This window comes from Myripristis murdjan, chromosome 13, assembly GCF_902150065.1.
Source record: "Myripristis murdjan chromosome 13, fMyrMur1.1, whole genome shotgun sequence".
Lineage (NCBI taxonomy): Eukaryota > Metazoa > Chordata > Actinopteri > Holocentriformes > Holocentridae > Myripristis > Myripristis murdjan.
Genome location: NC_043992.1, coordinates 20,469,324 through 20,481,258, shown reverse-complemented (window position 1 = coordinate 20,481,258; position 11,935 = coordinate 20,469,324).

Here is an 11,935-nt window from a genome sequence, read left to right as displayed (position 1 = left end):
ATTAGTGGGCATCGACGTGATGGATTAGACAGGAGCTACATGTTTGAAGTGTCCTGATACAGTTTTAATGGAAGCCCCTATCAGATTCAAACATTTGTGGAGGCCATGCCATAAAGACAGTAATCACTATGGTATCTGTCCAGAGTGAGTAATCAGATGTATATTCACCTCAACAAGCATTACAACACTGGCTGAATGTAAGGAGAGTGAGTCATTTTAGCTAGTTTGCAAAGTGTGGCACTGACTTTGCAGGCTGACTGCAGAAGGCTGGAATGCAGGCCTGCTGTGGCTAGTTAGCCAGCCAGAGCTAAGCAGCATGCAGCACAGTAAATAAAGTGCAGTCTGTGCTGTTCTGTTACAGCCTCGGTCTGTTCTGCTTTGGTCTTCAGGATAATCAGGACGAATGGAGAGCAGCTGTTTTATTGTGGGGAAGGGGAGGGGATGAACGGAAGAGAAACGAGAGAGGAGGAGGGCGTGTGAGCGAACCAAACAGAGGAGACTCAAGGAGTTTTTACATGGGAAAAGAATGTGGATGAAATGAGTGAGAAGAGAACATGCCGAGGGCTACACGTTCACAAAAAAAAAAAAGATCAGATCTTCCGGGACATTTAAGAGCCTGAAGTGATGTAAGAGCTAAAAGTACAGGTGTCAGCAACACAAACACAAGTCAAGGGGGCTGGACTTTCTCTCAGTTTTTTTTTTCCTGACAACTTTTCGAGGAATCACTTGGTATACAGGGGAGGCAGTGAGGCAACGGCGTGTGACGTAAAGGTCAGCACTGCAACCTTTGAAGTCGTGAGTTGCTGATCCTCAGTGCTCCCCGGAGAGCCCGGGCTGCGTGACTCACGCTACAGCAGCAGAAACTGTGACGTACAGCTCCAAACTGCGGAATCACAGCTTCCATCGGCTCCAACAGGGGCGGCAGCGATGACGACGGGATCCTCTGTTCTGCCTGCCCTGTCTATCTCTCCCCCTTTGACGACAATCTCTCTGACCTTTTTTTTGAATGTCCCATGCCCCCAAAGGCCCCACCTCCCCCCACCTCCACCGCCCCATTTTTTCTCACCCGCTCTCCTTTAATTTTCCTTACTATCTCAGTCTGCATCTCTCTGCCTGTGTGCTTACTGCATCGTGTAGGACGAGAGAGGGTGACAGAGAGAGAGACAGAGAGAGAGAGAGACAGCAGGAGAGAGAGGGTAGATCGAGGGAAAGAAGGAGGGAGAGCAGAGATTGAGGGAGGGAGGGAGGGAGGGATGAGTTACGCAGACGTACCACTGGGCTGTACACATTCCTCAAGGGCTGTGCATCCTGTTCTTTCCTCCCCACCTCCACCAAGGCTCACACACCGCACTGCACGTACACACGCCTCGCACACCCTCACAGACTCTCAGCACACACACACACACACACACACCCCTCCCACAGGGTGCCCGCTCTCTTCCTCCAGCCTACTCCCTAGGACAGGAAATGGGTGAGGGCAAATCACTGCCTTATATGAGATCATCTCTTATATTTGCATCTTATTTGTTTATATATGTGGTTATTTCCTTTACTTCAGTTCCACCTGCTTTATATGAGCTCATTTCTGTTATCCACGCCTTGCTTAATATATGAATTTATTTCCTTTATGTTTGCACTTGCACTTCCATCTGTTTCTGCATGGGCTCAGTCTTGCTTGATATATGTGCTTTCATATTTCTATAATTTTCTTTCTTTCTTCCTATACCCTTCATATGTTTTTTTGGATTCTTTGCAAATATCACAGCAGCACCCCTGTTGTTTCTGTTCTTCTCTGTCTTTCTGTGTGTCTACAGAGGAACCCTTCACTATGACCTCTGTCCAGAAGTACTTCCTGAATCAGCCTCTGCATTACAGCCAACACCGTTTCACTTCTTTAATGTCTCGCCTCTTGTCACAGGGAACGGCGCTGCCCCTCTGTCGACACACTGGCCTGGATGAAGAGGTCAGAGAGGCTCTGATACGCTCAGGGAGTTTGTGCTAACCCTTTCTTCTCCTTCTCTCCATCCATCCATCCTGTGCTGTGACCTTTCATTGTGTGGCTGAGGGGTTAAGCGTCAATTTGGGAGAGACAGTGACTGCATTTCCGTAGACCCATTTTATGTGTATTGTCCCTCATCAAATAAAAGATACTGGATGGAAATGTAAAAAAAAAAAAAAAAAGCGACTAAATGTTTATACTCACCTGTAATAATATGAAATGGAAATGCACTGTCTGAAACAAACAAAAAAGAAAAAACAAACAAAAAGGATAGAAATACATAGATTATAATCCCATGACCTCTTGCCCTTTGACCTCTGACCTCAGACAGAGCTACTGTCATGGTGAACAGCAGTAGCATCAACAGGTGCGGGTGGACAGATGAAGAAATCAAGACATTCCTTTGTCTCATATATGCAAATGATGTAACGATATCAAACCGCAAGTGTAACTATGCTGATTGATTCTGTCCATGTTGCAAAACGAGGCTCAGCCATGTAGCTAGCAAACAAACTGGTTGCCGGCAGCAACAGTCAAATGATGATGACCTAGTAAGGTGCATCATCATTTGGCACCCACAGGAGTTTTATTCATTAGAACAGATGTTATGGAAACACACATTAATTAACTCGCTTATTAATTTATTTAATTATTTATGTGGGATTTAATTATTCGCTTGAAAATAATTTTAATGCTTTATGGAAATGCAGTAGATGAGATAGAGGTGAGAATAAAATGAGGAAGGAAAGAAAGACAGAAAGAAAGAAAGAAAGAAAGAAAGAAAGAAAGAAAGAAAGAAAGAAAGAAAGAAAGGAAAATGGTAATTGTGAAGCAAAGCAGCATCTTTTCAGCTGCAGCAGAATATGAGTAGAGTTCCTTCCCACTAGTGTTTTTTCTATTGATGAACTACTGAATAGATATCTACAGACATCTAATCATCTACCATTTTGACTGTGTTGAACTGGATTAGTGGCTGTTGTTCATTGGGTTTGCTATAGATGTCTACTAAAATTTCACTTTACAACCAAATTTAGCTGCGTTTTAGTCTACACATGTGCACAAATGGTTAATTTCACTGCCTGGGCTAAAAGTGGACTGCTAAAAAGATTCTCACACTACATGAGAGTAAAATTAGGTGGGATCTCTTTCATGAGGCAGTGATATTTCCTCCTTAAGATTGGTGTAAATTGTTTCAGTCAGGGAAACCAACAAATTGTGCCTCTGATGTGGACCCAGATGAACTAGACAGACAAGTTCATTTATCACGCATGTTGCCACCTGACACATTTTGGGTCTCTGGCCAACAGTTTTATGAACACTGCAATATGGGATATGAAAATAGGATAGGTCAGCTGATTCACAGCTAGTTGTCATTTGGCATCTGGTGGAGCAGATACTGTGTAGCTCAATTGTTAGATGTGTACACACGGTGTTTGTCACAAGGGAAGTATGTATCAGTGAATGAGGGGTGGAGAGGAAATATTATGTTCCGGGTGTGAGAGATGCAAAACTTGGAGCGTTTGTGTGAACGGCATTGCCTGTGTGTGAGGCTTTGAGAGAGAAATTGTGTGAAGGCTTGTGTGAGACTGAGTGAGAGCCTGTGAAAGTTTGTGTGCGTGTGTGTGTGTGTGTGCGCGTGTGCACTATAATCCTTGAGGCCTTAGGGAGGTGCACACACATTCAGTCTTTTCCTGTTGCTTCCCATTAATTCCACCTGTATACACTGGGAATGAGCCCCTGTTGGCCCTAGCCCTTCCTGCCCTCCTCCCTCTCTCTAATCCCCAGATGTAGGCTGACTGAACACCCAGAGAGGCCGGGCCGCTCTGCTCCGTCACATGCTGCTCCACACACTGTGCACCGCGCTCTCAGCCGCAGCTCCACAGATCACAATTTGAATGGACAGGATGAACATTTTCATTCAAATCATCATTTGAATGGTCATTTTTCATAGGAGAGCCACCATATGGCTGCTGAGCGTGTGATAATGTTGCCATAGGAATGAGCTCTGATGCAGTGGAGGAGAGAATGGTGAAGTTTGCCACTTGTGCTGAACACTGAACATCTGCATCTCTGAAAATAAGCAACAAAACAAACAAACAAGATACAGGAACGACAAATATGATGTTCATTTTAATAACCACCAGGATTGAATAGATTACTTTAAAACCTCTTCAACAGTGGTGGTCCCATCAATGGGCTTGTCATTACAAATGAATGCTGCTTGGTCAAGTTTTGTTTAAACCTGCAGAACTTTATTTTAAATTCTAGTGGAGATCCCAAGGTTTCCAAAGATACCAAATATATCCTGCTGAATTACAGGGAAATATGTATAAACTGATGCACCAGACATCTACATGTTTTCTATCTGATGTAATGGGACAGCCATACAACAGTTGCATCTTGGATTTGGATATTTAACTCAATATAATCATAATGCAGCTTCAGGGAAGTGTTGCAACCAGCAGAAACAGAAAAACAGAAAATCTAAATTTGAAGCAACATAAGGGGACGTTGAAGGGGAAATTAGACTTTAATGGATTAAATATGTACTCCATTAGAGTTTCTAGTTACCTTATAAAAACGTAACAGTGACATAATCTACAAGAATAAAATTGAGGTTTGGCTATAATGCAAATGCTCCACATTTATATAAAGGACACCTGCCACTGTTTAAATTACCATCTTGCTTTCCCTTTGAAAGGTCTCCCAGTAGTAATCCTCCCCTTTTTAGAAAATATCTATCATCAGAATACATTGTATTTAAAGGACATGATAGAATGCAATTTTTTTTATACAACCCATCATTACAAGTATTCAGTTACTACCCAGCCCAAATAACAGCAATCCCAAATTTCCATGGCAGCCATCGTAAAAAGGTAACAATGAAACATGAGGTCAAGCTTTGTTTATCCATTCTATTACATAAATCTAGCAACTTCCTTTCAAACAAGCTTTGGTTCATGTTGGGAACGTAAACCAGCTGGTGAATAGCTGAGTTGGGACAAACAGGCTATTTATGCTGCTCACTCAGCTAGTAGTGAGACATTACTAGCTGAGTGAGGGGATCATGATGTTTTAACATGTGCTTGTTAAGCCTCAATTATTAAGGCAGGATCGACATCACTTTGGCACGACTGACCTTTTGAACTCGGCGCTCACAAGCGGGGTTTGCGTGCATGCTGGCATACATACGCATGCATGCACACATGCTCCATATGGCACAATTAACCTTTTGAACTTCAAACAGACACACGCAGACAGACAGGATGCGCATACGCATGCACACTCATAGAGATGCACAAACATACATGTGCACATACATGTATATTCATAGACATCCTCTTGCAGCCTTGTGTGCCAGTGTTAAAGGCCCCTAAATAAGTCTCTGATTGAAACCCATCTTTCTTGCTTTTGCTCCTTGAGGGCCCACAGTAATTATACATCGTTAGATTGATGGCAGTGAAATGTATCTTGTTCTTACGCATGTAAATAAAAGTACATTGTTATAGAGTGAGGAAGGATCGTAGCACATAGCTTGCATGTTTCTACACGTGTAATTGCCTGTAAAAAGTGTGCCCAGGTGTAAAAAGGGCCTTGCGTTAAAGATTTAACCCTTTTAATGCAGATGCACATAGAAAAGAAGAGCTAAACAAAAGACACTCTAGCCACCTATTCCTGATAATAGTTTCACAAACCACACATCTTAAAAGATTCCAGTTGTCTTCAACCATGTACCAGTGTTTTCCAGCACACAGCAAAAAGTAAGATAATAAAGGCCAAGTTAAAAAAAAAAACTTTTTGTAAACGATCCACCTTTACCCTTTTCACCATTGAATTATATTCACCTTGGAAAGGATTTTTTTTTTCTTTTTTTTCTTTTTTTTTTTTTTTAACTATTTTGCACAGTGGACTTCCTCTGAGTGATGGAGCTGTTTCTTTTTCCTTACTTTCTGATGAATTTTGAGTTTTTGTAGCCTGGTAGTTAGCATGAGAAGTGATTGCCACCATTGCTGTTCAAACAGTTTTTCCATTTTTTCCAAACCCCAGACTGCTGCTGCCTCTGTAAACATAAAATGCACCACTTTCTGTGCACCAGAGGGGATTGTTGCTGGGAGAGCTTACAGGTGTTTAGAACAAACGTTAAAGCTTTTATGAGCTGGATATAGGTTGAAATGCCGCTGACTTATGTCAGTCGTCTGTAGAGAATAGTGATCTGCTTTGCATTTGAAATGACATGGAATATTACTTTAATATCTTAAATATTTGTGGAGGATATAATGAAGACAGATGTAGAGAAAGCCTTAGGCTAGCATAGAGAACCATGGGGGTGCATGCAGCGTGCAGGGAGCTGGCTGGAATTGCTCCTGGCTTCACTTTATGCCTATTACAAAGGTTTAATCCTTTCCATTTTACAGTGAGCTGACAGCAGAGAACACATTATGCAGAAGTCAGCATGACTAAGATTATGATGAGATAACAAAAACACAAAATAGATGCTTATTTTTGCTCATTCACAATTTAAGGGGAGCAGGCTGACATGAGCCTCAGAGTCACAGATGAGCGTGCACCCCGCTAGTGTGTTATTCCCACTTAATCCTGTCTCTCTGTGTGTCTGTAGTGCGAGCGGATTTGAACGCCTGCAGGCTTCATGTAGGCACTGTAGGGCTCTTGCACTGGTGGATGCCCCCCCTGCAGCATGTCTTCCACCATCCCACCTCCCTGATGGTGCAGACCTGCACTCCAAAGGGATTAGTCCAATTTGATTTGAATCTTCCCGCCTACTCAGGCTCCTAATACAACCGTTCCTGGAAGTCTTTTCCCCTCCCTTTTTCTGTCTCCCAGCCTCAACCTCCTCCTCCTCCTCCTCATCTCTGTCTCATGTCCTTCTCCCTGGCTGACTCAAGTCTTCTGAACGCCAATTAGGTAAACAGGAGATGACAGCGGGACCGGTGGAGCACGGCTAGAAAGATAGATGGCGATAAGAGAGAGACAGAGAGAGAGAGAGAGAGAGAGAGAGAGAAGGGGAAAGAGAGATGGACACACAAACAAATAGAGACAGAGGGCCCTCATTTTGTGCTGGCACAGATCAAGTGCAGTGACCTTGTGCTGGCCGAGTGGCAATTTTGTTGGTCACAAGCAGAGGTTTTTTTTTTTTTTTTTTTTTTTTTTTTGGTCTGCACCCATTTGGTAATTTTATGTTTGTGCCAAAATGGGCAAGGGAAGCATACTAGAGGGAAGAATCAATACAAACAGAGTGGTGGGGAGCAGTTTTGGCATGTAAAAACTACCCTTGCGCCTCTACCTACTCAGATGTCATCTTTGTACAGTGCTGGCATTCTGTGCTATTTTCAGGGTTTCAGTTGGCAAAAACACATGTAGATATAGACCTTAAAAGTAACACGAGTGCCATTTATGTAGGTTATGCTCACTGTGGGGAGTAACTGGTTACTCGTAACTAGTTATATGTAATAAAATTACAAAATGAATGTAGTGAATTGATTACAGTTGCTGAGGGAAAAAAAATTTAATTAAATTACAGTTGCTAATCAAAATGTTGGTGATCAGAAAGGTGTTACATCTGAATACATTCTTTTTGGTAAAAAGCTTATATGTAGAATATACATATATGTAAATACAAGTGACTGGGACAAATATGAGTGCAACACCATCAGGGATAGAACGGCTTACATGGAGCTGTCTCTGCGTCAAGACAGGCTCTATTCAAGGGTTGTTTTTGATTGGTGCTCTTGTTTGAATTTACGCCTCTCATCTGCCAATCAAATCAGTGCATCTGCCATGCCTGTGACCAGGCCAACCACGGTGTGGCAGTTTGTTGTTTGTGATCTACAGACGTCATTCTGATTTTAACTAAAGTTACACTGAAGAACTCTTAATAAAACTTTGACTGTAAGTGCTGAGTACTATTGTGAACATTTGCTAGAAAAACAATTAGATGTAATAAATTACATTAATTTGATGAAGTAAGTCAAATAGTTACATTTCTTCCCATCACTGGTTATGCTCACCCATTTCACTTTGATATCAATTCTTCTACCATTGGCTGCGCTTGCAGGCATGTTTAAAAAAGCAAACAGTTCACCCAAAATGGAAATTTTGTCATTATCTACTCACACGCATTCCAACTGACACACAGGGTGAAGTTGCAAAAATTTGCATAATGAACAAATAATGACAAGAAAATGTCTCCATACAGTTTGTGCAGCATGAGTCACGTCTTTCAAAGCCAAATGTTCACATCCTGAGTGGGAAAGACCCTTATTTACACCATTATGTAGCCTAGCATAAATCTTCACTGTAGCCTTTGATGGCAAAACAGCTCATGCTACCACGCACCCTGGATGCTGAAGTCTTGCAAGTTCACACTATAGCTACTTTCCTCCTGTGTTGTATGGACTGAGACACTTCACCTGTGTGAGTGCTATAGGTAATGACACAATTTTCATTTTTGGGTGAACTGTTCCTTTAAAGACAATATTTTGAGTAAAGCAGACCCCATGTCAACACCATACTCTAATATTATTATGATTATGCTCTTCGCTGAAGTACACATAATTGCAGTAGCATCACTTTAACTCACTTTAATAAAGACCAGTTAGGACATGTATACATCCACCTTTGTGTTATTGCTTCAGCTCAAGTTGCTTGTGGTGTTATGTGGAGGAAGTTAGGAAAATATTTTGGAAAGGGCTGATTCTTACCAATATATGCCGTTCATAACTGCTTGTAGGATGTAAGAGGGCCTTCCCCTTTGGTTGACAAAATCCCCATAGGTGAAAAGGCCAACAAACAACGCAGCAACAGTAACTTGACTAATGAGCAACGGCAAACCTGCAAGATCAGAGGTGCTTATGAACAAGTCAGAGGTCATGGAATCCCAGTCTGTCTCACACATTTGCACACATGCATGCACGCCACCATGCGTACACATACACACACACACACACACACACACACACACAAGCGCGCTTATTTCCATGGTCGTGCAAAACGGTGCCTAAAGCCTAGCCTCCGGCAGGGTCTTAAAGGTCACGAGCTCTATGCCGCTTTAGAAGGTCGTGCAAAGTTCATGACACAAGCCTGACCATATTTGGCTGCTGGCTCTCTGAAAGGCTTAGGGCAGAAATTTGAAATGATGGAGAAGCAGGGAGAAAAAACCCAGCAACTGGAATGTTCATTGGTTGCAGCTGGGCATTGTTGGAGCAATATGGACCTGGGCTTAATGCAGGAAGTGTGTGTGTGTGTGTGTGTGTGTGTGTGTGTGTGTGTGTGTGTGTGTGTGTGTGTGTGTGTGTGTGTGTCTGTGTGCACGGACACTTGTGTGCATGCATGTGTGTGTGCGCGAGCCAGTGCGATTGTGTGAGGTAGGTATGCGTGTGAGAGAAACAGAGCGAGATATTGGGTTAATATGGACCAAAGCTTAGACATTTCCAGATACATGTGTGTTTGTGTGTGGAGCATACTCACATGTGCATACAAGCTCTAGCGTGCATGCATGTGTGTGTGTGTCTGTGTGACAGAGATGTTGGAGCAATATGAAAAAGCTTAAGCCGGAAGTTTGGGACTACAGCGTGAAACCTGTATTGAGGACTTGGCCGAGTGGAGCAGAGAGGAGCACGAGAGACGAAGCAGAGAAGAGACGAGAAAAGAAAAATCACATTTTATCAAAACAGGACAGCAAAACAGAGTTGAATAAAACAGAAAAAAAGATTCTAACCCAATTGTTCTTGCATCATTTTGAGTGCTTCAAAGTAATACAGAAATCATTTGATAGCTACTCATAAAACATGATTGATCACACCAAATTAAAATGTGCAGCCTATTATACAATAAAAAACACCATAACACTTTGGTTGATGAAATTGCCAACTTTATAAATTGGATCCCAAATTAATTTTTAGAAATCCAGAATGAATCACTTGAGGTAATATTGTTAGAAACACAGCATTTTGGAAGTTAACCCTTAAGCTGTTCAGCTGAACAACACACATCAGCGCAATGTGAATTTCTCACTGTACTTCATGCTGAGAGATAATTAGCCGGTTTGGTTCCTCAGAGCGCACCAGCAGATTAATGTCACTGATGCTTTGCTACCTAATAAGAACCTCATATGTTAGAACCTAAAATAACTCTATTACAGTCTATTACAACTCTTAACTGAAAAACAAGTCAGTGCATAAACACACACACACACACACACACACACACACACACAAACACGCCCACACACCAACAGTTCCAGCCACTGCAAAACTGTGAAGTACCAGTCAGTGTGGGAGTGTGTTCTTTAGAAAGGAAGCAACTTTTTACTCACACTCAGTGATTTAATCTGATGATTTAATAAGCTGTGTTCAAACCAGTGTGTGCGTTGTGCATTTGCATTTGCGTGTGTGTGTGTGTGTGTGTGTGTGTGTGTGTGCATATGAGACTGAATGAAACTGGGACCAAAATGAATTATGAATCCACCCAAAATGTTTTGGATCTTCTGATTTTTGAGAGACCTGATCTTCCCTCTCATACATACTACAGATACGCAGGCAGCAATGTCAGAACTAAACACACACATACACACACACACACACACACAATAGGGCTGCATCAAACGTCACACACAATAATCCTGACTCCTTTGAATAATTCAAAGTTCTGTCGTTGCTCCCATTATGGCTATACTTCACTGATTCTGTCTGCCTTTCTCTTTTTCACACACCATCTTTCTCTCTCTGGCCTCATCTCTCCTCCATCGCTCTTCCTTTTCTACATCTTTGGCCCTTCACTTATCTCTCTCATCTCTCATCCATCTCTCTTTCTATGTCCTCTTGGTTCTTCTTCCCCTCCTCTTTTCGTATAGCCCCCTGCTGCCAGCAGGTCTATGAAGTAGCATTTCTGTGTGCCAGCAGCAATTCCTGGAGGGCAGTCAGGCAAACAGACCAAGCCAGTGCCCGCTGCATGACTCACTGAGGTGGAGAGAGAGAGAGAGAGAGAGAGAGAGAGAGAGAGAGAAAGAGGAAGAAAAGGAGGGGGGTTGAATCAATAAAATGAGAGGGGGAAATTATTTTAAGCTCTATACGGGGTGATGAGTAAAAGAAGGTGAGAAACCGCGAAAGGAGAAAGAAAGGTAAGACAGTTGAAGTGGAAGAGGTGAGGGAGGGGGAAAAAAATGAAAGCAAGCGCGACTGAGAGAAAGAGCGAGGCGCGGGCGGGGTGGAGGAGGGGCGGGGGGCAAATAGAGGGCAACCTGCACGATGTTGCATGCACACGAAGAGAGCAGACAGGCACGCAGCTTAGCGAGGAGGCACGAAGAGAGCAAAATAACTCCTCCTCTTCTTCCCTCTCCCTCCTCCTTTCTCCCTCTCCCCCTCCCCTTTCCCTTCTCTCTCTCTCTCTCTGCCTCTCGCTCCCTCCCTCTCTTGCTCTTCCCCGTCTCCCTCTGCCAAAAAGCACGGCTCAGCATGACAGCCTTACATGACACAGTGACCCGAGATAGAGGGGAGAGAACGACTGAGCGCACATTACAGAGACAGAAAGGGAGAAAGACTGGATTATACTTGCAGAAAAAAACAGAAAGTTATGGGAGTATAATGTAATGTAATAATATCATATAATAATGCTTAGTGGTCCTTAATTTGACACAACTGATGGACGGGCTTCCCCACATAGGGATAACTGAAGTGCTCTCAGATAAGCTGTCAATCAGAGTAAATTATACCCTTGAGTTTTGATCTGGCCTTTAAGATCCTCCTAAGAGCCTTCAAAGTTATTATTATTATTATTATTATTTTTACATATTTAAATTTGCCATTGTTTTCTGGCTGCACCATTACATCAAACAGAAAATATCTAGAAGTGCATCATTTTATCCACATTTCCCTGTAGTTCAGTAGGAATTATTGAATGTAAAATCAAGTTCTGTGTGTT